General features: G+C 45.0%; 1 long non-coding RNA gene across 2 annotated transcripts in view; it reads right to left on the bottom strand.

The window, feature by feature from the left end:
- Positions 1-2,704: 2,704 nt before the first annotated feature.
- The window catches only part of LOC121663821, a 30,473-nt gene continuing 7,821 nt past the window's right edge, over positions 2,705-25,356 (bottom strand). For both annotated transcript variants that reach the window (XR_006015767.1, XR_006015768.1), the window contains exons 3-5: positions 23,230-23,285; positions 9,794-10,025; positions 2,705-3,512 (exon numbers count right to left, since the gene is read on the bottom strand). This is a non-coding gene — a long non-coding RNA (uncharacterized LOC121663821). The remainder of the gene's footprint in view (positions 3,513-9,793; positions 10,026-23,229; positions 23,286-25,356) is intronic.

Below are 25,356 nucleotides of genomic sequence, written 5' to 3' on the forward strand. Positions count from 1 at the left end.
GCTGTGCTCAGCCGCGGAACATGCTGCTGGAACTGCTGAGGAACAGGGGGAGGGAAAGGCCCATCCAAAGTCCATAGGCTGCATGTGGAGGTCTCCCAGGTCTGGAGCAATGGCTGACGGAGACACCAACACTGAACACACCACCACAGTCTGCTGCAAATATGGTCTGTGACTAAAATACCTGCTTGGAGTGATAGAATCTAATCTACAGAATACACAGAGAAACACAATTCTTCTCCCCTGAGAACTGGAATGGCCTCTGCGCGGCTTGGAGTCACCTTTCAACTGCATTAAAAGCCATGCCAAGTGATGCACCCTGGAGACGACAGCTACCGAGCGATTTTGACCCGACCGTGTTCTTCTGCGTAAACGAACCCCCGCGACAGCGCTGGGGAGCCCCGGAGCAGCGCTGGGTGCGCTGAGACCCGCGGGGCAGCGCTGACACCCCTGGGGCAGCGCTGGGTGCGCTCGGGACAGGGCCGGCAGCATGCAGGGCAGCGCTGACACCCCTGGGGCAGCGCTGGGTGCGCTCGGGACAGGGCCGGCAGCATGCAGGGCAGCGCTGACACCCCTGGGGCAGCGCTGGGTGCGCTCGGACAGGGCCGGCAGCATGCAGGGCAGCGCTGACACCCCCGGGGCAGCGCCGTGCCCCCGTTCCCGGGTCGGTGCTCGGCGGTGCCGCTCTCCAGCTCCGGGACCGAGCCCCGGGGCCGCCTGGCACTTCCGGCAGCCGCCGGCAGAGGGAGCCCCGTGCAGCCGCATCCCGCAGCGATCCCGCAGCGATCCGGCAGCGATCCCGGCAGCGATCCCGCAGCGATCCCGGCAGCGATCCTGTAGCGATCCCGGCAGCGATCCCGGCAGCGATCCCGCAGCGATCCCGCAGCGATCCCGCAGCGATCCCGCACCAGTCCCGCAGCGATCCCGCAGCGATCCCGCAGCGATCCTGCAGCGATCCCGGCAGCGATCCCGCACCGATCCCGACAGCGATCCCGCACCAGTCCCGCACCGATCCCGCACCGGTCCCGGCAGCAGCAGCACAGCTGGTGCGCATCGGCCACGGGGGGTGTTTGCAGGGCTTCCCAAAATGCCGATACTAAACTCGCAGCCCAGCGAGTGGGAGATAATTGGCAATGAGAGTCATGACAAAAAAGGATTTCTACTGTTCTATTTCAAAGAACAGTATCATTTCAGTCCTGCAAACATTTCCGGATGGATCATCCAGCCTGGCAATCATTTTTTATGCTATCCTGACCTTCCTGCAGTAATTCCTGTCGGGTTAGATTGGATATTGGGAAGAAATTCTTCCCTGTGAGGATGAAGAATGAGGGGGATACCCTGGCACAAGTTGCCGACAAAAGCTGTGGCTGCTCCTGGATCCCTGGAAATGTCCAAGGCCACGCTGGAGGGGGTTGGAGCAAGCCGGGGTAGTGGAATGTGTCCCTGCCCATGGCAGGGGTTTGGAACTGGACGAGCTTTGAGATCCCTCCTGACTCAAACCAGCCTGTGGCTCTGTGAACAGAGGGGGAGCAGTTTCTATCACATACAGCATTTGTGAGACCTGTACACATCACACCAGTTCTTGCCTTTAATGCAGTCCCACAAAGAGCTGTGTAAGTCTACAACTAAAATAACAACAACCCAACCAAAACAGAACATGTTGGAAAAACAGCCAAGTAAGAAATGAGGATGTAATAGTTTGGATGGGTGAACCTCTCATCTGCCTGGGCCACAGAGAGGGGTGTGCAATGTAAAACAGGCGTGGATTTCCTAATCAAGGCACCCTCATGCAGGGCTGGTGCTGCTGGTGGAAAGGACACCCTGTGTTTCCCCACACAGTGAGGAAGCTGCCCCTGCTCACGGCCCTTCCCTGCAGAGCCGTGGCTGCAGCCTCGGCCCTGCAGTCCCTGCCTGGGATCCCTGTCTCCATCTTCATGGACCCAAGGGTAAGCAGAGGTGCTGGGGACAGGATGCAAAGTGCCATGAGCAGCCATCCATCCCCAGCCCCGAGCAATCCCTGCCAATACCCCACAACAAACGTCAGCCCCAGACACGGTGTCAATAACTGATTGTGTGAGGAAAACGCACTGCCCTGGTGAAGGCATGGAGCAGTTTGGTCCTGGCATTGTGTAACTCCAGTTCCTGAGGGTCAACCATTTGATGGATGGGAGCTGATGTATTTAAGAGAGATTATTACAGGGCTGCTGAATAGCAGCATTTGGACTTGTCTGGAGCTGGGTTTCGCAGCCGTCAGGCTGCTCTCCAGGGAGCCTGTGACCTCTGAGGGATGCAGGAACTGGGCTACAGAAAATAGGAGGAAAAATATTTGCTGCTCCCTGCAAGTTCATTTAAATTGAGGACTCAGCAAAAGAACATTTAATAGATGTTTCTTGCCTTTGATGACTTAACCAAAGCTGACCCAGTGCAAGGGGAAAATGGACACGTTCCACCCTGTTTGCTACAGTAAAGATGCAGAATATTAAAAATAAAACGAAGTTGTTTGAAAAATTACAAACCTATCATCAATGTCTGAACATGACTTAAATCCACACAGGAGTGTATTAAGCTCTTCAGAGACAGGCTCTGGACAAGGACAGTGCAAACACCAGCTAAATAAGTTCTGTGCCAACATCCTCTTTTATTTTTAAATGTATTCTACAAAAGCATGTGAAAAATAGGAGTGCTTGAATGGCACAAACCAACTTGATAAAAGGTCTGAAAAGGGGTTTTATTCAGATTTATGATAAACAGCTGCATGGTTCGTAAAAAGACAATTTTCCTTTTGCTGTTTCTATGTGCTCATGCTTGTATCAAACAATTGGATATCATAATACATGGCCATATTAAAATTGAATGGTAACAAAAGCAGGTTTTAAGGAACAGCAACTCTAAAAATCATGCTTTGTGCTTGCAGTGGGATAACACTCCTGGACACTTTAAAATAAAACCTCAGCAACAAAATGATGTTAGAAATGCTTTTTAAAGCAGATACTAAAAAGTAAGAGAGTTGGAAGTTTGGCTGTATCCTACCACAGTCGTCTGTGTCTGCTCTGGGAGGGGCCAGAGCCGTCACAAAGCCAGGCTCTGGTTTAGGAGGCAACATGCACATAAATTATTCAACACTCTCACATCTAAAAATCAATGCTGTGTGCTGCCTAATCCAGCTTAATGTAACAGCTAGAAAACCCATTTATGAGCAATTTTAGAATAGGTTTTCCCACAGAACCTCGAGGTTGCAGTAGCAACAGGGAACAAGAGGCGGGAGCCTCTGCGCCTCCACATTACGAACAGGCACCCACGTGCCATTCTGCATGTGACAGCAGAGAGCTGGCTGCATCCTGACCTCCCCTCCCAGGGTAATTAATGAGGACCTCTACATCAAATGGTGACAAAGTCTTTTACACGGTTCTTACTCCCTGGAGTAGCTGTACTGTTGCTCCTCACACACCTCGGAGTCGTTGAGAGGCCCGGGGGCTCACCAGGGGCTGCACCACCACGACTGATGGTCATCACAGCTGTGCACAAACAGACACCAACAGTAAATTCATTTACACTCCCTCCAGCATCACGCACACTATCACGCCTTCAATAATTAATACTCTAGCTTATGATGCACCTTTCACCCCAGGATCTCAAAGCACTCTGCAGTGTGTGGGGATGGATTTTTATTTTGCTGTAGTAAATAGAGTAGAGAAAGATTAACTGATTGACCAAGGTCATGCTGCGTTAACATTTTATTTCTGCTCTAGCATTTAACTGGATAGCTGCTGTGACCTTGGAAAGCTGGAAGAAAGCTGCATTTTAAAGCTAACAATGTAAGGATAACCTCCCCTAAAGTGTACCATATGTTTGTGATTAGGCAAAAGAAAAAGCATCAGAAGAATTGCTGGTCGTGCGAGTGTTCACAGTGTTCTCTAGGGTATAATAGCTGGAAATTTCTGTGGAGCCTGAGAGAAGTGGATGCAAAGCTCCACTCCATTTCAAGGAAAAATGGTTGCTCAGCATCCTGGGCTCTGCTGGAAAATCAAGCTTGGTTATCCAGGAAAGTTTCTCATTTAGAAAAGCTGAGGTGACGAGGTGCTCGGGAACCAACACGTTCTGCTCTGCCTGGCTCCATGCTCTGCACGTGTCCACTCCTCCCACTGAGCTGTGCCCTCGCCAGCTCTGACTCTCCCTACAAGAACTAACCTCAGCAACATCTCCTTTGGGCCTCTCTGGTAATTTTATCCCATCAGCACTCACAAGCTCACCGAGGGTGTGTCCTCTGGGCTACCCCGTGGCATAGGCACATGATGGGAGCCACCACATTGCCCTCCTGCACAGCTCTGTGCTGCCACCAGCAGCAGCCTGGCTCTCCCAGGGTTCCAGCTGGGCTGTCGTCCTTTTGTAATGAAGATAAACTTAACTCATTGCCAATGTATTCTCAAGGGGATGAGGATGCTGTCACATTTGACTGTCTTTTCTTGTGGCCCTAAATTGATGCTGCGAAGTCTAACCAGTCACAAACCCTGACCAGAAGCCTTCAGACAAGAGCTCTGGGCTGCAGGAAAGGAGCCACTTGACTTGGCACAGAAAGAAAACAATCTTTTTTCTCCACGGCTCCCCCAGAAGTGAGTCAGTAGGCCTGACGAACAGAAAACACAAGTTGCCATAGAAACTCACATGCCTTCCACCAGGCGGAGAAAAAAATGTAGGCCAATATTTCTGCTTAGCTGGCTCCTGCTCTGGCTGCTCCTGCCTGCTGCATCCCAGGCCTCCATCAGCAGCTTGCAGTTATTTTGCCCCCAGCTGTGACAGGCCCTGTCCCCACCACCTCGGGAATGCACACACGGCCACGTGGGCACACGCAGGGACAGGGACACCACAGCCACTGAGCCAGCACCAGGCTCTTGTTGGGGGACCAAAATGACGAGCCCACTGACCACAGCAGCAATGGGAAGAGCCCTGGCACAGCAGCCCAAGCCCACCCCAAGCAGCATCTTCCCCGGCCTTCTGCTGTGAGCCTGGCAGAGAGGGCTGGAGGAAGAGGGGAAGTGATGGCTTTGAAATGGAATGTTTGTGCTGGATTATTCCAGCTACCTTTGATTTAAATAAACTCCCATTTCTCATCTGTAAAAGGGTGAGCCCTCAGCAGGGTGCAAGGGCACGCAGGGCATCCATGTGTACAAAGCCCTCTGGGGTGCCTGAAGAGCAGTGGTTACGTGACATGTGCAATCTCTCCTGAAACAGCCTTTGGTTTATTGTGTTCCCCAATCACATGCTATTCTTGGGGTTCGCTTTTAATTGTACAACAGGGCACGTTGCTTTCCTTCTTCCCTTGCTTCTTTGCTTGTGGATTGTGTTTTTTGTAGATTGCCCAGTGGCCTCCTGGATATTCAGTGGGCTGTTATGCTGTAACTGGACCATAAATAAAACCAATCTAGAAAAATGAAGAAAGTCCACTTTCACCCTATTTTTACTGCAATTTTTTGTGACTCACTTCTAAGGAAAAAAAACCCTAAACACAATAGACTTTTGAAACTGCATTTGGGCACAGGCTAGCGTAAACTCAGTACCCAGCTTTGCCCACTGGATAGAATCTCCCACCAGGTTCTTGGAGCCTAGGATAACACAGCCATGAGACAACAGACAGCTGGGCCCCTGCCAACCCCATGCCCTGTGCCAAGTGCTGGTTCCATCAGGGGGAGTTAAAGGGATGTGACCAAAATGATGGAGAAAGCCTTTTCCTCCAGAGTAGAGCCCATAACCCCACCACCAGCACGGAGAGGATATTTGTCAGTTCAGCTCAATAGCCTCCAGAAAATGTACGATGATCAGGTGCACAGTTTAGAAGAGCTGCCTGTGGTTAATGAACAGGCTCAAGATCCTGACAGCTGGAGAGACAGGTGGTGGGTGGTAACACCTCTCTTCTGAAAGGGCTTTTGGTTTGGGGGCAGAAGGGAGCATCTCAGTTTGTAAGTGATCTATGTTGTTTGGGCAGTGATGTGACTGTTGGGTTTAATATAATTTCAAATCTCTCCAGGTAAAGAGAGTTTAATGCAATTATCTACAGATTGTGAATGAAGACATAGCCGTAACACCCAAACTCCTACAATACATTTACTTTAAGACATCCTAGCAGGAAATGGTTTCTTTTCACTGTAAAATATTGAGTGAAAAATAATTAAGAACTAACGGGACTGTTTTATTCTTTAAAAATGGCAAAAGAGGGAGGTTCAGCCGCACTTCTCCCCAGCTGCTGGGCTCCAGCAGCTCCCCATGCCCCAGCAGCCCCTCATACCCAGGCAGCCCTCAGAGCTGGCAGGGCTTCTGCAGAGCTTCAGAGGGCATGAGGAACCTGCTTCCAGAGTGACACCCAGCTTTATTCCTGGATCTGCTGTGGCCTTGGGAAAGGGATTCCACACCCTCCTCTGTTTACCCTGACACCTCCTGTTTGAGGCTGTTTGGTTTTCTCCACCTTGAAAGCTTGTTCTCCATGACAAGATCTGCCTGTTTCAGTGATGACACTAATGTCCCCCCTGTTTTTTAATGGTTACTGTCACATAGCTAGCTAATAATCACTGGGTTTATTTTAGGTATCTGCTTTGGGAGAGCAAGAGTCAGTAAAACTTATTTTACAGCTAAAAATCATTTCATGGGTTTAACAAAAGTAGAACAAAATCCAAGAGAAACCTTGTGATGTTTTCACAGGGGAAGTGAGAGTCTAATTCTGTGGCTGCCACTGCTAGATTCAGTATGTGGGGCACTTCCCGCTGGAAAGGAATGAGTAAGATAGTGTAGAGTTAAAAAAATAGAAGTCCTAAACTTACTAGAAAATGAGAACTTGAGACTGTGTGAAAACTCAACAATAATTTCTAGAAGGTCAAGAGTTTGCAAACACCAAACCTAACTCTGCAAACAGGATCACTTGGTGAGCTGCTGCTCCTGCTCACATCAAGGGGCATCTCACAACTGCCTTCAGTCCCTTGTGTGTTGAAGCCATGCTGATATTCAGCCTCTAAAGTGGAGTTTGCCCTTTGGAAAGTATCAAAAAATCTTTAAAAAAATGGAAATCATGCAGAATTACAACTGAAAAATCCTTCATCCAGAAGGAAAGCAAATCCTTCTCTTTGCGGATCTAAAACTGCAGGAGGAACATGATCCCTGAGAGCATTGGCTCCAGCTGAGCATGGCTGGGACTGCGACCTCAAGGCAGGGGCAGTGCCCGCTCTCTAAGCTGAGGCAGACCGTGATTATTTCACTGCTTCCCACTGTGGACAAGAAAAAAGAAGTTTAAGGTAAGAAGTGAGCATCCTCTCTCCATCTTGATCTCTCTGCTTACAATGTATTACTTCTAACTAAAATAACCTATGAAGTTCAAAGATTTATGTTTGACTAGAAGATTTCAGTTTTCGTAAGAGCAGATGTAGAAAGTACCAGTATTCACGCACTGGATTTGTGCCTACATTGAATGGAACAGTCTAAAAGAACCACAGAGGAAATTTTCTGTTCAGGAATAAGTAGCAGTTAACCAACTTCCCAGTATGTTGAATTTAAATGTTTCTCTCCACGCTGAAGTTACCGGAGCTCCCTTGTAGAGAGCTTTACATGTTGAAAGGAAGGGAGTTAATTGGTGAGTGATCAAAGATTTCTGCCTGGTAATTTACAATCATTCCAGGGCAGGATTCCTGTGGAGAGGAAAAGCAGGCATCAGTAGGATGCTAAATGATGAAACGCTCCTATGGAGGCAGTTATATATTCACCCAAATCTCCTGTAAAAATGCAGCAATCTTCTAAGAATTATAAATCTGCTTTTCTGCAGAGGAGCCCCTGGGTCAGCACTGCACATCTTCTGTACCACAAAAATGGAGAGCAACAAAGATTTCTCCCTCCTTTCTGCACTTCCACTGCCAGCCATCGTGTCTCCTCTCCTTTCCATGCCTTGGTTTTTGAGCCCCTCTGTTTGCCAGCACCAGGTGGGTGATTTTAATAGCATGAGTGAAACTACTCGCATACAGCAACCGAATCACCCCCCGAGCCCACCACCACCACCAGAGCCCTCCCATCCCCAGACGCACACTGCCACGGTCACCAGCCTCCACAAGGATGGAAACACTGCTCCTTGGAAAGTACTTGGCGATTTTAATCCTGCAGATGCGCATTACTCACCACAGTTACAGCAGCAACAAAACTAATGAAGATTGGTGATTAACCTAAATTGTTCACACTTGAAGGGTCAGATAAGCACTGCAGATACCAGTGTCCCTTGCTGACAGCTGATTTTCCCTGTGTGTTACATAGCTCCTGCTGCACTTAGCTGACGTAACAAAGGGCTGTGCACAGAAGCCACCCCTGCTCGCGGTGTCACGGCATCACCCTGCGCAGCCCTGGGCTGAACCATGCTGGGCCCTCTCCAAACACTCGCGCAGCCTCTGCCAGGTCCGAGCCCACAGGCTGCCCGCAGCCTCTGAGCAGCCAGATTCCTCCAGAATCCTCCAGATTCCCCACACAGACTCCTGCCCGTGGTCAGAGCCCTGAGCATCCCACACCTGGGCTTTCCTGCATCGCCTCCCTGCATAGCCGGGCTCTGCTCTCTGTTCCCACACCATGCTGAAGGCAGATGTCTTGTCTGCTGCATGCCTGCTGCATTTAACTGTCCATGTTCTGTGTACCAAATTGTCTTTACGCTATTAAGAATTGAAAGAAAATGTTTTATACTACTGGAAGATGTGCTGTGGTAGTGATTTCAACTGGTTCTAATAACCCTAGGTAATTTTTTTCTCCTGCTTTCTCCCAATTTGAAAGCTCAATTAATTTTGGGCTACAACTCTGTCTATCATTTCAACTACATGTGGCAGAACGAGAATTCATGCGAGATAATGGTTAATTTTTGGTATCTTCTGCTGCCTAATGACAGGTGTGCTGTCCTAAATAATTAGCTTTCAAAAAGGGATCCCCTTAACCCTTCTCTGAAACTGGCTAGTGATCTCAGTTTTACTTCATTAAGCTCTTGACAGCTCAATGTACTCACATCTGTTACTGTTTGGTAGTTTGATTCCAAGAACACAAATCGCTTCAAGAACTGGCAACAAATTCATTCAGGCTCATGATGCAGATCAAAATCCATCTGTTTACTAATCAAAAGCCATATTTAATCGTAGTACAGCAGTGGTGTCAGCATGTCCTAACTTAGACCTTCTCTCTGCCCTAAATATGATAGGTAGAACTCTTCCCATAAAGTGCATTTATTTGAATCAGATGTTTAAATGCATATAAGGATTCTAGCTCTGATATTCCAGCCCTTGCCTACAGGATTTGATCAATCTTGCAGCTTGTGATGCTGGCAGGACTTCTGCTAAAGCCACTCTAGAGCTCTCTGGGTGCAATGAATTGCAGCACTGGCACCATCAGTGAATTCTTGACCCAGTGAAAATCCAAGAAGTTTTGATGCTAATTATAGATTTCACTCATTATTTTCTTTAATATATGGTACGTCAGTGAGATCCCAGTTTATTCCTACCTGGAAAGAAATGCCTAAGGGATTTTACAGGGTGGTTAACCCATGACCACTACATTAAGGCTCCAAAACAAATGTATCCCATTTGCTCAGGGATGACAGATTAATAAATTGTTCCACCTCATTATCCCTGTAATTCCTGATGGCATTGCTTGGAGGAAGTCTGGCAAATGACATTGGCCAAAGGTCAGTGCTCCTTTTGCAAAAACAAGATTATAAACCTTAATACAAACATAAATGATTCCAGTGGATTTATGAAAAGGCAGTAGAAGTCCTAATTCAGGCTCAAACTATACTTACCAGTGCAAGGACAGAGCCCGTGCTGTGGAGTCCTGTGCTGGGCACAAGAAGTGGCAGCTGAAGCAGATGGGACCTCGTGTCCGACTTCTCTTGCCGGTGCCTGTCCCTGGCCATGCCGGTGCTGCCCCACGCCCTGGCTGCCCCAGGTTGGTGGCTGGGGTGCAGGTGCTGTGCCTGGGCTGCCCCAGAGTCACAACACCAACAGGCTGGATCCTTCCTCTGGCTGGAACATCTATTCAAAATATTACAGAGGATGAACAGCAGCTTAGATAGAGTTCTGCAATTCCAAACCCATGAACCAGGATGAGGACTCTCTTGAGCCAAGCTTTAAAGTAGTGCCTCATTTTAAGCTTCTGTGCTTCGCAATGTCCCTAATAATCTTCAAACCCGCAGGGTCAGATTTGCAAGTTTCTGTCAACAACAGCAAAAATGAATAGAATATTTAAAGTAACAAAACTCGTGCCTGCAGGAGTGAAGGAAAAGGTGAATATCATGGAAGCTCTGATGAAATTATGAGACCCGGAAGCTATGAAGTACAACTTTTAATAAACAAAGATGAGACCAGCTACAAACATACAGAGGTTTACATATTGATTATCTTGGCAGGGAAGCTCATAAAACCAGAAGGAAATAGGAGGAAAATTCTGGCTCAAAATAATTCCTCTTGATGGTGACAGTCGTGCATTTTCTATGTAAACATGTTATATTCTGGTTTCCTACTACAGAATGGATGAAGTAGATAAAAAATTGAAAGATCCTGTAGGTAAAGATGCCAAGCAGAAACAAACATGATTTTTGTTTGGCAGCAAACACTCTGTCACTAAAGCACCTGGCATTTAAAATGTTGATGTTTGTATCTTTCTCTCTGAATATTTTAAGCAGGAAGAACTGCTCTGGAGAAAGGATTATAGTAGGGAAGGAACTATAACCATCAACCTCAGCCATGTTAGAGATTAATTCATAATGTCACTTCACTGAAAAATTACTCGTATTTCACCTCTCTTTTTCCAAAGGTCTTTAATTCTCCCTCTGCAAAGGAATGTTATTTTTGCGGTTCAATTACATTTCAACCATTCAATCAGACTCAGCTCTATATAAACGTATGGATCCTTGTTTCAGATTCCCTTGCTCAGCTTTTACTTCATGAAGAGAAGAGCTGTGTGCCAAGGTCACAACTGATTAATCTTGACCTGTGAACCTTGAAAGAATAAAGTCTTACTATAAATGTGTTATTCTATTCTACATAGTAAAGGCAAATATACTCTGTATCCATGACAAATAACAAACTAATTTCTCCTGGCTTTACTCTTTAGTTGCTAATTAAGCACTTAAATACAAGATCTGTTAATTCTTTTGATAGATGATGTGCCTATAAAAAGGGCAAAATCCTTTGGCCTTTGAGCAGGCATGATGGAGGTATCTTCTCATCAGGTATTTTGGGAAGGATGCTTTGCCAACGCTTGTGGATGCTCTGGAAAGAGCTGCCACCACTGCACTGCACCCCTGTGACATGGATAGTATATACAAGTGTATGTGTAAAGGCTTCCAGTGATATTGTGGCAATATTTCTGAATTACTGGTACTATGAATATTTTAACATGTATTTCTGGTATATTTGTTAGAAATTTGGCCACAAGACAGAGGCAAGTGGAGTTATTTTAAAAGAAAAATGTTTGCTAAATGGATACTGTTATGCAAATTCTATTATACAGTAAATAAAAACAAATAAATAAAACCAAAGCTTTGAGGGGAAAACCAACAAAAAAGACATTCAGGTCAGCCTTACACAGCACATTTCTCATTGCGTGTGCAGTTCACTGGCAGGCTTCTAGAAGAAAATGAAGGATAGTACAGAACAGGCCTCATAGCACTGGCACTTCTATGTTAACCAGGAAACAGCAAAGTCAAAACAAATTTACCAGGTGCTTCTTGCTACTGCAACCAGGACAGGAACCTCTCCATTTGTGACAATGAATTTAGCTGTGCCCAATGGACACTGTGGAATCATTTCCAGAGTACATTAGAGCAGGTTCACATGGGTGTTTGCAGCAGGTGATTCCATATTGCTCACAGATCTGAGGCCCCATGCAAATGAAAACATGATAAATCTATTTTTATCTTTAATCATTCATTTGGAAGCACTGACAGGCACATTAGGGACTCCTGTCTAAAATTAGTTCTGTTCATGCTGGAAGCAACCATTTATTCTATCAAGCTATTTGTACGCTTAATGTCAGAAGACTTCTGGGAGCTGTTCCTGGTTTTGTGTGAGTTTTCTCTGAAATACCCGAGTTTGTTCCTGGAATGTGGCATTGCTGTTGTAATTACCATCCTAAAGCTCTATGAATTATATGTCATTAAGATCTCTGTTAGCTGTCAGACCACAAACAAAACACAAATGTCTCTCTGGAAGCTAAGCAGTAAGGGAGGAAGACGGCTGCAGTTTGCCATCAGGAGGCGTGCAGCAGCCATCCCAAAGAGCAGTGGATCATCCTCCACCTGTGACATTCCCATGGCCACAGTGGTCTGACTGTGCAATAGTGGCTCCAGGGGCTGCCTTTGGGACCAAGGCCAGTAACAAATAACATCTCAGCAATTCTGATCTGCATTCAAATACTCTGATCAGATGCCTTAAGGGCACAGAGAAACCCCAGCCCTCTTTATGATGCTGCACTACCAGTTCTAGTCACCTTTTCTAATTTTTTTTTCTTCTAAAGGTTTTGGAGGACTCAGGAGCACATGAAACAATCTTCCACATCTTAGACCAGCACTGCTGCTGCAGCCCTGCTTGTTCCCCAGTGCCCAGGCAGTTCTCAGAACAGCTTTGGTCATGCCCAAGTTCTTACAGACCCAGTGAGACTTGTTTATAGAGATAAAAGGAGGTTTTTAAACCAGGATTCAATCTATGCCTAAAGCCACCACCACCACAGGAGAACTTACAACAATCCCTCTTGTAGACACTGCAGCTTCACCCCCGTCTTCCCAAGAGAACTAGTGGGAAGGCAGAATGGGCTTGGCTGTCCCACAAGTCTTGAGGACGGCATATTACATATTGACCATAAAGTCCATGTGATCTAAGCTCAATTTGCAGCGATTGTTCCCGTGGTTGGGTCGCTTAGCCACTGGATGTCACTGTTAGTCTGAGCACATAAACGCAAACGGCATTTGTTTGGCATTAGAAAATGTTTAAAGACATGAAATGATGTCTTTAAACATCATCGGGATGAAACCGAGTGCACTGCAGAGGGATCATCTCTTCAGATGCTGAAAGCATTTGCTCAGGTCTCACACTTGTGACAAGTTGACAGTGTAAGAAGTGCCTGGTTTAATGAGGTTTTCTTTTTTTCTCTCTTTTGGTGACTCATTTATGAAGCTGATAGCAACTCGTGTGTTCTCAATTCCACTCCTCTCCTGGCAGTACATTCGTGTCCTGAGCCATTTGGTAATTCCCAGGCAGAAGCGGTGCGCAGAGCCCGGCTCCTACCCGGCGCTCCCGGGACAGCCCCGGCCGCCGCTTCCCGGGAAGACGAGCCCATCCTGGCCTGTCTCCCTGTCTCCCTCACATGGACAGTCCGGCAAAGGGTTCCAGAACCAGCTGCCTCAAGCACAGACACCTCGAGAGCTTCATTTCCAAGTCTGGTCCTCTCTGATCAAACTGTCCCGAGTCCCAGTGACATAAAACATTCAAAACAGGAGCTGTCACTATACCCTCTTGAGTTAGGAGAGAAGAAAGGGAAACTTTTATTATTTTTCTCCTAAAATCTTCAAGTATCAAATAATAAAGTACCAAAAGATAGAAGAGCCATTTCTCCAAAGCGTTAGAAAAGAAGCTCTGGCCAAGTGACTGTAGGGTGTGAGCACAACCTGCCATAACGAGCATAACATCAGGGAACAAGTCCAAGGTAATGGAGAATCCATCCTTGGAGAAGGCAAGGAGTGTAAAATGAACATGGAAAATCCAGAAAATAATAGTAATAATAGCAATAATGATAACAAATAATCCAACTCTACGCTCAATGCTCCTTGTGCTCCAGGAAAGCCTGAGCATGCAGCAAACCCCTCACAGCAGCTCCGAGCAGTCAATTCCACCTCTGCTAAGCCCGATGTGCACAATATTGTCATGACACTGCTGTGAGCCACGTCTGGCTGCACCTGACAGTCACTGACAGAGAACAAGAACAGGCCTCCTTCAAAGAGGAGAGGTATTTGAAGAAAAGTCATTTGAAGCAATTTTACGAAAAAGGATGACTGATTTGTTTTACAATTATTTAAAAAAATTATTTAAAATAATTACATTGCTCTGAGTACCAATACTGTAATTTTAACACAGATATAATCACTGTAAATGACATTAAGAGCTTGTCTACAGATAAATTGCATTGCTCTGGTTATAATGGGATTGTTGAAGCTCAGCAAATCCCCAAATCCAGGTGTGGCTGAAATCACAGAAAAGGAAGGGAAAGAAGTTGTACCAGACCCCTAAACCTTTTTGGGCATACATTGACATGGCTCTTCCAGTCAAAAGAACTCATAACTAGCCAAAAGGATTGAATTTGAATGGAAGCAAGTGATACACCATCCTGAAACATGGAACTGTGATGGCAGCAATGCTGAAATATTCATACATTTAAACTTGAACACAAGTCCTGGCTACTGAAGTTCATGGTGAAATCCCCCCTTACTTAAGTGGCAACAGCAGAGTTCAGGTCAGCAACTACCTGGACCAGGTTCTGTCTCCAAAGCTGAAAACTAGAAATGAGAAGTGACCTAAATATTCAAAAATTGCTTAGTGACTGTTAGTGAGTCTATTTTTGAGTGGGTAACTGCAGACTCCTCAAAGAAACTTGATCACCAGAGATGAAGCTTTAACACGGCAGCGTCTTTTAATGGATTTCAGTTTGAGGCACATCGAAACACTAATCACTTCAGTGAAAAACTGGGTCAGAGTTAGCCCCATCTTCCCCAAAGTGCTGTAAAAGTAGATTTAAGTACATATATTTATATCTAATTTTGTATTCTGCTTAGAAGAGATGGCAAAGTATAGTGCTAAAACCCTTCTGGACGGTATTCACTGAGGGACAGCAATAAAACCAGCATCCACAAGGCCTTTTTTGCTAAGTCCTCTTTCAGCTCTGTTCTCAATAGATTAAAAAATCTGTATTTATTAGTGAGTCCAAAACCCCTCTACAATTCCTAACGCACTAGGCAGAGACAGGGATATTCTGTACCTGTTAATTAGCAGGTGCAACATGAAGTAAGCAAACGCATTGATCTGTTATTTATGTCTGCACAGACCTGTAAATAAGAAGATCTGGATAAATAAAGGTGTATTATTTTCCACCGATATTTCCAAACTGCTCATTGTATTTTACCATAAGTTCATATCTGTAGGCTTAGACTAAGGACAGTGAGTGGATGCCCCCGGGGTCAGCGCGGCTCCATGGGCAGTGCCGGCCGTGGAGCCTGGGCTGGCTGGGAGCAGGAGCTGTGCTCTCGTACTGCTTAAGCAGCAGCCTGGTAAGGTTCCATTTTCAGATGTTGTTCATCACTGATGCCTAAAGGTGACACGCTCACTAAACAGGCCTGCTGCAAACCATACCAGATAAGACATAAAAGACATATTGGATTACCCAGTCCACATCTCCAAATGCAACAAAAATGAATGCCAAACGCTGTGGGGTTTGTCACTTGCAGCATGCAGCAGCCTTTCCATTATGCATTGCCTGATCCTCTGCCAGATTTCTTCAGGAAAACCAAGTGCTCGGACGAATGGGAAGAGCTTTTCTGGAGGTCTGTGGGAGCTGGAAGGAGGAGGCTGCTGCTCCATTCCTCACTTGCCCAAATGCCCTACCTGGCCCTTCCTTCCTTGCTTCACCCAGCTGTCAGTACAGGCAGTGAAGTTTCCTGCCCATGAAAGTCTTACACATAACAATTATATCACTGTTACTATATTTATTAACTAACCTTAATGCTATAAGTAAGCTCAGGACCCCAAAAATGGATTGCTATTTCCCAGATGATAAGAACTACTAAAATTATGAGGATTGTTGCCATTCCAGGACTGCTGCAGAAATCATTTGGTGCCAAGAAGGCATTCTGCAGTGGAGGAGGGCTGTTACAAATAATAGCTTCCTAATTCCCAGTACAAGTATATTGGTAACAGCTCCACAGACAGTTGGGCTGGGAGAACACTGAAGCAAACCCAGCTAGATGAGTTTAATTTCCTTTGGTTTGGAATTACTCTTTACAGTGCCACTACACAAGTCCACGTGTTGGCTTTGAGCTGCCAGCTCCTCAGGGCAAGGTTTATATTAAGTACTCTTCCGCTTTTTTCTTTCTTTTTTTAAATCAGGAAACTATTTATATTCATTTCAAGCTTTGTAATCTGCTCCAGCCTAAAATAACAAACAAAAGAATACCCAAAGCTAAATGTTGACTCTACATCCCCTTTCCCAGCCTCCTATTTAATCAGCCTTGTGGCATATTGGAAAACAGAGCATTTAGTTCCACTTCATTATTATGGGGGTAAAAAAAATCTTACAGTCAGGCTTAAAGCATTCAAATACCTAAAGCCATATCCTAATCTGCACAGTACATGGGTGTAAAACAGACAGGCAATTTTTGTGTCCTTGGGGCAACACTACTCATGGTGTCTGACAGGGGCTCTGTGTGTTTCATCAGCTCTTTCTGAGCACACTGCCAGGCGTGTCCATCAGGTAATAGGTATGTGGGAGTCAAGGGGGACAACAGAGGGACTGGAGCAAGGAAAGTTGAAATTGGAAATACACAGAGCTTCACATCAAGTATACATTGAAATTAGCATGAATCTAGCAGTGCTGTAGTGAAAGCCACCTGCAATCAAAGCAAAGAGTTTTACCCTTAATGCATCTTGCAAAATCCTCCCTGTTGCCTATTCACGGGCCTGCCAACAGCATGATTTTGGATCACTGGAGAAGAGAGGGCCAGGAGAGAGGTTCTTCTAACCTGGAGAAGACTCTCATCCTCTTGTGGCAAAAATCCCCACAGAACTCCGTGGTGTCACAGACATTTAGGAACAGGATTCCATGATCCCTGGGATGGCAGCTGACTTGATGACAGCTCAATTATAGACAGTCATTCCAATTGTCTGGTCCTTCAGCAGGTTTTCAACTGGCATCTGAGAATGTGAGGTCATTGATAAACAGGCCTCATATTACATTAATGACAAAGTGATAATATCTTTGAACTCATTTGGATTTCGTTCTTTCACATGTTGTTCTCCAACATTCCCATATAAAAATAAACACATGTAAATATGGTAAAGCCTGATGATGCTGGTAAAAAATGTCAGTAGAGATTGAAGAATTAATTAAAATGGAAAAACATTATCTGGGGAAGGCCCTACGTAGAACTTTCAGTTTTGAAATACTAAAAGCTGACCATTAATTTCTCTGTCTTTTCTCTCTGACTGGGCACTGTCTTCATCAATATGACTACATTAGTTCCTGCCCTTAGAAAGTGACATGAAAACACCCTTCTGCTGGTCCAAAATGATGGAAGTATTCTAAAAGCAATCATGTTAGAATATAAGAAAGAGGCACAGAGTCATCATTTCTTTATATTTCACAAACATTTGAAGTCAAAACAAGATAATGAGGCATTTCTGAACCTAGCCACCAATCAAAAACTTCTTGTTTTAAGTTGTTTTTCAAAATGAATCATTTTCAGGGATTAAAATTGCTCAGCGTGTTCATTGTGCTGGCCAGAGGTTACAGACATCCTTGGGTTGCTGGCGTAGCTGTGTGAGCAGGTCCCGGTGCAGGCAGAGCTGGTGCACACCGCGGGGCTCCTCTGCGGGCGGGTGACGGCGGCGAGCAGGGTCAGTCGGGAATTACCGTGCCCGCTACTGGGCACCTGTCCTGCCACTGATAACCAAAAACCTGGTCTAATATAGCCTTTTCTCTCTCCAAGTTCCTTTTCTCTCTCAAGTTCACTTGAGAACCTCTCCCTCCCTCCCTCCTGTGCGCGGCCGAAGGGCCGGTGAGCCGAGGAGGGGGCGGACGAACAGCGGGGGCGAGCAGGGGGGTCGGGGGTCGGAGCGCTGAGGAGGCTGCGGACGCTCTGCCAGCCGCAAGTTGTCCTCGCTCTGCAGCCCTGTGTGTGCAGGGCACGGAGGGCACGCTGGCTGCAGAGCAGCTACAGAAGGAGAGCCTGATTTAAAATACAGACACGTAAGCACGGCAGAAACCCCACCTCCGTGGGATGGTCTGCGAGGGATCCAACGGGCAGAAACGCCACAGACACACTCCTCCCAGCCTAATTGTGACTATCGCAGCTGTGGCGGAGAGAGAGGGAGGAGGGCGGATGATGCAAGGCTCTCGGCATCACGCTCAGTGATGGCCAGACCGCAGCCTTCCGCGGGAGGCGGCGCTGGGATCCGCCCGGCAGCCCCGCTCTGCCTGCGGCGTGCGGGACCGGCACCGCGGGGCCCTCGGAGCTGGGGCCGCAGAGCCCGCAGGGACGGGCAGCATCGAGATCTGCCGCAACCCGGCCTCCCACCCTACCCACACAGTTTATCCAGCAGCTGTGAGATTTACTCCACCACCACCGGCTCTTAGTCACTTCTCTTCAGAGCTCATTACAAAGAGTAATTAAATGGTCGTAACGTCCCCAGCCTTAACCCTATTTAGTAGATAAAGTGGATAATTAAGCACTGTTAGCTCCGTTTTGCCATGGAAACTGGTGAGAGAGGCTAACACAAGGTCACAGGGCCACTCTGAGTCAACTCAGGATCATAGTACATCAGTTACTGTCCCCTTCATCCAAAAATGCTGGGATACTTCGTTGCCTTTAAGGAATTATGGATCAAAACCACCACTCCAGTCTCATCACTGAGAAATCTAACACAGAGAAGTATTATATGATTTAACAAATAGAGTATTTGAGAACTTGAAACGAGCACTGGTATGTTGTATTCCATCTGCCAAAGGAGATGCTACCCTCTCTTTTAAACACTCTGCTTGATGTAGCTAATTGTCACATGTGCATATCCTTGTACTCATATATAGCAAATCAGTGAGATGTGACCAATCTGATACCTGGCCAGTGAAAATGCGTTTTAAATGTCATTATTTGTAGCTGCTGAGGTAGAATCACAAGCCCCTGACAGTCGTTCTGTCAGTTTGTCACGTGTGTAACTGCAGCGACAGCTCTGAGATGTTGGCCAGGCCTCTCCCCTGAGAGCACCTTCCCCGTGCTGACCGTGAGTCATGGGGCTGTCGCTGAACCACTGTATCCTCCAGGCTATAAATAGCTCCATTCCTATAAACTATTATCTCACTTCAGCCAGTCCATTTGCCTGATTCTGAAATGTTTATCTTGCCCTAACTGCCAGCCTAAAGGTGGAATGCTATTTTCAGCCTATGAGAAGCTTAAAGAGAGATAAATTTTAAAATACTCCCCTTTCCTGTATTTTTTTTTATACCCTAGTACTTATGCAAGATGCTACAAAAGGAAGACCTCTATGTATTCACAACATATGAATAAAACTGACAATTTTTCTCTACTTACATGTCTCAACCTGGTTTCTAGGGAATGGAAAAGACTTCAAAAATTTTTGGCTTTGCCCCTATGGCAGACCAGTAAGGCTTGAGAAGAGACCGTGTGCACTGCCTCCAGAGAGCCACTAGTGTGGACAACGACTGTCCCAACAAACAGGATCATTTGAACAACAACCTCACTGGGCCACTCCATCTCCCAAATCCTGGTTGTCTTTCAAAGCTTTCTCAGAAAATCCATGATTATACCCACATAATCACAATAAACTTTGAATTTTATACTTCCATTTAAACCTATTGAAAATTTGTGACAGATGTAAAGAGTGGGAAAACCAGACGCATTAAATAATGTGTAGATAATGAAGAGCATCTTGCATAACCCACTGAGGTGAAAAAGCCTTTGAAGAGCAATTGCCTGTTACTGAACGTTGAATCAGTGTGAAATGCAGAATTTGAGAACTGCCCTTATATCTAAAATTCTTGATGAGATCTAAGTGGAGGGTTATTTCTTGCCAAGTAATTCAGGTATAATCAGGTGTGTTCCACCTGTGCCATGATCCCAGTACCAGACACAGGCTAACATTCCCTAAATTGGATCAGTACTCCAACGCCGTTTGGAAGTTAAATGACCTGGGTAGCTCCTTTCTTGTGTGGACAGACTCAGTACTCACAGTGCAGCACAGCTCTGCTCTGAGCCATGGATATAGTGCTGGAAAAGAATAACACTGAGATACCCAAAAGATTTAGACAGCTTTAAGTCTTAAAAAACACCCCAAAACCAACCAACCAAAATGACTCAAAGCAAAGTCTCAAGAAGCCCAAGCTTTCTAGGGAAATGGAAAGCAGCTGGACCTGCCATAGGGACCGGACTGGTGGTGTGGTGATGGTCCCTCTCCCCATCGCAGAGCCCCTTTCTCGCTTGGCTCCAAACCAGTGTCATTGTTAATTGGATGCTGAGTGATGGATCTGGCCACCTGGCACTCTGTCTGGCTCCGAGCTCATGATCAACTCACTTGGCAGACTAAGTGGGGAACTGGCCACCTGGCTACTATGGGGGCTACAGACTCGGCCGAGCCGATCACTGCCCTGCTCAGACATTTCTTTGATTGTGAATACCAACAGCAACTTCTCTCTTTTGCTGTGTTCACCTCTCCCACCACAACTGGTGTGCTCACAGACAAACACCCAACTCATGACCCCCTCCTCTCTTTCCTTCCCTCTGTCTGCCACAATGGATAAACACAGAATCCTGCCTTAATTGATAAATGGGAATAAAATGAGCTACTTGCCTTCTCTCCAATTTCTTTGAATTATTCCAAGTTCCCTACCCCCACTCTATCCTGTCTTGCTTCTCGCCATCATTCTCAACACTCCAGATTAAAATGTGTATTAGCTGTTGAACTGCACAACAATTTTTTGAATGGTGCAATTTGTTGAGTATTTTTCTAATTAGTAAAAATACTGATAAATTAAGAATAACATCAAAACAATGAACTGGACAAAAATGCTGTGAAATTAGACTCATGCCTGAAGGCAAGATTCTCCACTTGTCTTGCACCCTGTTCTATTATTAGTACTTGCAAAATCATAGTGAGAAAGGCCACAATTTTGATTTTTTTTAACATTTATTTTGCATATATGTAAATTACTCCACAAGAAGCAAGGCAGTTGAAATGAAGAGTGAAGTGCACAAAAATAAATCAGTACAGATCTAGAGTGCTGTTTGTGTCACTCTGTGAAACAACCCAAGTTCTATGAAAATTAATTTTACTACAAGATCTTAAAGGACTGACTACAAGTTCTCACATTTTCTACTCCATTTCCAACGTACCATAAGGAGGTTCCACAGTGGTTTTAAGCTGGTCTTGGGGTACAGTAAGTAGCTAATGTCAAGCTCTTACATCCATTACAAATGATCTGAAAATAATGTATTTTTCTAATCAAACAATTGCACAGAAATGCAGTCACTGGTTGGAACTGGGCTGTATTCATTGGTGTTACTTCCTTCTTTAAACCAAAGATTCTTCTGCACCTTGAAGGACCTGCTCTGAGTGAATTCAGTGGAGGCCTTCCATAAGGTTATAGAAGGTGGAAGAAAGCATTTTAGATATTAAGGCAAGCATTAATGTCAAACTAATCAAGTTGATGTCTTCACATCATTTTAAACTTTTTTTTCAGCTGGACAACATGCTGGAGAAGATTTCAGGAAACTCTTACTGCCTTTTAGGGAGCCCTTACCAGTATGAGCATCATCTCTGACTACCCCTGAGCAACCTTTACTGTCCTTTACCTGGTGAGCCCCTACCAATCAAATTACTGACAATCTTCACACAAATCTATGAGTGAGTCAGGAACACACACGCCAAACCACAACCACCACCAGCCACTGAAGGAACTGCCCTGCCTTCCAGAAGCCTCTTCCCACAGAGCAGCATCACTCCCCTCTGCAGCCACCACTTCAGCTGTCTCTCAGGTCACTCCAGTGCTCCCTTGGGACATGGGGACAAAAGACATTGCCATGCACCTGCTGACCTGCCTGTATTTCCAGCACCTTCCATGTAGTGTTGGTACCTGCTCCTGGGAACAGTGGCCCACCACTACTGGACTACAGAACCCTCACAGCTCAAGACTGACGTTAAAAAGATTCCTGCTTGCTTATCTGACCCCACTTCTCCATTCTGGCTTTACAGCCACGTTTAACTCCACTTTGCTCCCCCTTATGTCTCAGAGCTTACATAAACACTGGACTGCTAATATTAAAAAAATAAAAACTTAAGTCATTTTAGTTGATTTTCGGTTTCAGGTCTCTAAATGCTAGGCTACAAGAGGCTCCCTTGTGCTCCCTAACTCTGTGTCAGAGCTTGAATTACCAAGTTATTAGGTAACAGCTCACTGGCACAGGCTCCTGCCAGCGCATTCAGCAGGCTCCACTCTCTCTGAGCTCAGTGCTTTCCATTTTTCTGACTGGTGATGCATCCCCCCAGCAAGGACTCACATTATTTTTTAATCTTCAGTGGGTAACGGGCTGCTGAACATGTACGATTGCCATTTCCAAGTGTGACATTTAGCACTGCTGGTGTTTTATTTTCCCCATCTTAGGTGTCAGTAGAGCACTTGTTGCTGTTTGCTAACAGGCTTTGAAGACTTCCAGGTGGGGACAAGGCTGATGGAAATTGTGGGGCAAGGGATTTATTGCAAAACCTCAGCATCTGGCATTATCTTAGGAGAGTACATGCCCTCTCTCTGTTACAGCAGTCTCTGCTGACATTGACCCCAACTGGAGCTGAGTGCCTGCAAGCAGCTCAATTTTAGTGTCCTGTAAAACACTGTTTTTCCTTAACTGGTCTGGCAGTGCCAGAATAGCTCTGTGCACTCTATTTCACACAGTATTGTAAGTAATGGCAGATAATACTATCAAAGTCTGTTCCTGGAACATAGGGATTAACTCACCTCATTAAAACGTACACATTATGCATATCAGGACTACTTGAGGACAACTATTTTAGCCAGCCCAAAGATACTATGTTCTGTGAGAACTAGGATGATCCCTAGCTGTCCTCTACTTCCATGTATTCAGATTTTAACAATCTTTTTTTAGATGACTACATAGATATCATAGCACTGAGCACTTTTAAAAACCTAAAATAGACTACATTAGCTTAAAATTCTAGGTAGTAAAGAAACATGAGAAGAGAGAAACATAATTAACTTGGAGCATGGAAAGATTCCCTTGTGGGAAAACCACCCTGAATTAAAAAAGGTGTTTTGTACAAAATACCTAATGGTGAACACAGAACCTGGCAGGTTACACACTCTGAAGGCTGATCTCTCAGGTTGAAGGTGGAAATATTTTTGGTTTATTTTCCCCAGAGAATTTGTTCTTAGCCATTTGAAACTTACTTGATTTCTTGGTTGTTCAAATGCAATCACCACCGTTTTCAGTGTTTGGTCGTCTTCTGTCAAGAAAATGAAAATAAAAGCTGTGTTGCTAGAATTGCCTACAGGTATCTCTCTGCATTCAAAGAATGCTTCTGAAAGCTCTGCTGGCACACAGAGCCCAGCTCTGCTCACCTGAAAATAAAAGATGAAGGTCTCCTGAGGATCAGCAAACGGACAAGGTAGGAGATGGAGAATGTAGCCGTCTGTACAGGAACACCAGGCCCTCCAAAAATGAAACCATTTTTCCCAAACGAGTCCCTTTTTTTTCCTCATAACTTACTTTTTTTTTTTTTTTAACTCACTACAGTAACTCTTAGCTTAATTTCTTTCTGCTTCTGAAACAGAAGCTCTGTGATCAATGGGAACTGCACACACAACTGCTCCAGAACTGAGCTCCTACCCTGTTACTCACCAGCAGTGGACGTGCCTGTTCCTACAGGCTTGCAAATGACACAAAGGTCAATTTTTAAGAACTGTCCGTTGAGGTATTACGGCTGAAAATTTTACAGTCCAGACTCCCACAGTAGTTATTACTGCCTTACCATAATTCCATTGCTCTCTAACAGCCTTACCTAACTCCATTATTCTGGCACATTTTCAATCAGTTGCCCTCCCCAACACTGTCTGTTTTGGTTTTGTTCTTGTTGGGGTTTTTTAAATCATGGTTACATTGGCAACTTAAAAGAAAGGGTATTTCTTTCAGCTGTGTTATGTACCACCAGGATGATTAATTCTAAGTCCTGAGAAAAAAGAATCCTAGGAAATATTGCTAGGGGAAAAACAACGTTGCAAACTCAAGCTCCTTATTTATGCAGTTCTCAGTTTTTACGGACAGATCAGCATCCCTGGCTGTGTTACATCCCCCTTCACGAGTCCTTAAAAGAGGCAAATTTGTTGGTGGGTAGGTTTTTGAAAAATCACAGAGTAGCTCTGCAAATACAACCTATCAGAAGACTGTACAGATCAGACGTGTTAGACAAAGTTCATATCAAAAAATCTGCTTTATCAGTATATCAAAAATGTTACGAGATACTTTATATTGTCTTGTGCCGTAAAATGACAAAATTGTTCTAATCCAATCTCTCCCTCTCAGACCCTGCTTAATAATGAAGAAGATGCCATAGGATAAAGCAGTGAATACAGATAACGCAATGAAGCCTGAAAATGGGGACAGAGAAAACTCTCCAGGCCAAATGGAAATCTACTGGGATTCTAAATGAAGCAAAGAGGAGTTTGTTCCTATGTTTTTAAGAATTAGTAAATCATTCTCAATTAGAAATCCTTCTCAATTCCAAATAAGGATTGTCATTATTAACACCATTTCTAACCAAAGATATCACTATGGATTAAAATGAGAACAAACTGAACCTCACAACTATAATTTTTATAATTCAAGTCTGACACCTTGTTCCTAGTCAGAGTTGTGGATCACTCCTGGCTAAGTCAGAGGAAGTACTGGTGTGAAATAAAGGGTAAACACTGTGAAAATCATCCTGTCTTCTTCAGAGCCCACTCTGCCCCATGTCTCTCCCAGTCACAGAAAATTTATTGAACTATGAAACTATTCACTAAAACATTCTATTACATAACTGTGATCTCCTTTCAGTGCAGCTCTAACTGGCACCAGTGGAAGTCTTGCCTGCAAACTCTTATGTCACGGTTGGGTGCTGATTTTTTACCTTGAGATAAAGTTCTGCTCCCTTTTTTCATAGAGAGCTCTTAAAACCACAGAACTCTGTCTTTTATAAATTTTTTAGGTAATACACATTAATTTAATGAAATTTGTTTAGAATTTCCTGTTTGGAAGAAATACAGAAAATCCAGTGGAGAGCCAGGAACAATTGATCCTTTCTGAAGCAATTTCAATTACGTGCATTTTTTAACCTGGCCAAAAATGTCACATCCTAAAATGTATCTTTTTCTAATTATATATATAAACATAATAAGGTCACTGAGGGCACTAAATGATGCTTAGAACAAATAACAGAACTACACCAAATGTCTGAGAGAGCTTTTCAGCCAACAGAGTGTGGAGGCACATCCATTGTTTTCTACAAACATTGCAGACCAGTTGGATGATTAATTCCA

The sequence above is a fragment of the Corvus kubaryi genome, unplaced genomic scaffold (assembly GCF_017639235.1).
Source record: "Corvus kubaryi isolate FWS band 111438036 unplaced genomic scaffold, C.kubaryi_AGA036_p1.0 37284, whole genome shotgun sequence".
In the NCBI taxonomy this organism is placed as follows: Eukaryota; Metazoa; Chordata; class Aves; order Passeriformes; family Corvidae; genus Corvus; species Corvus kubaryi.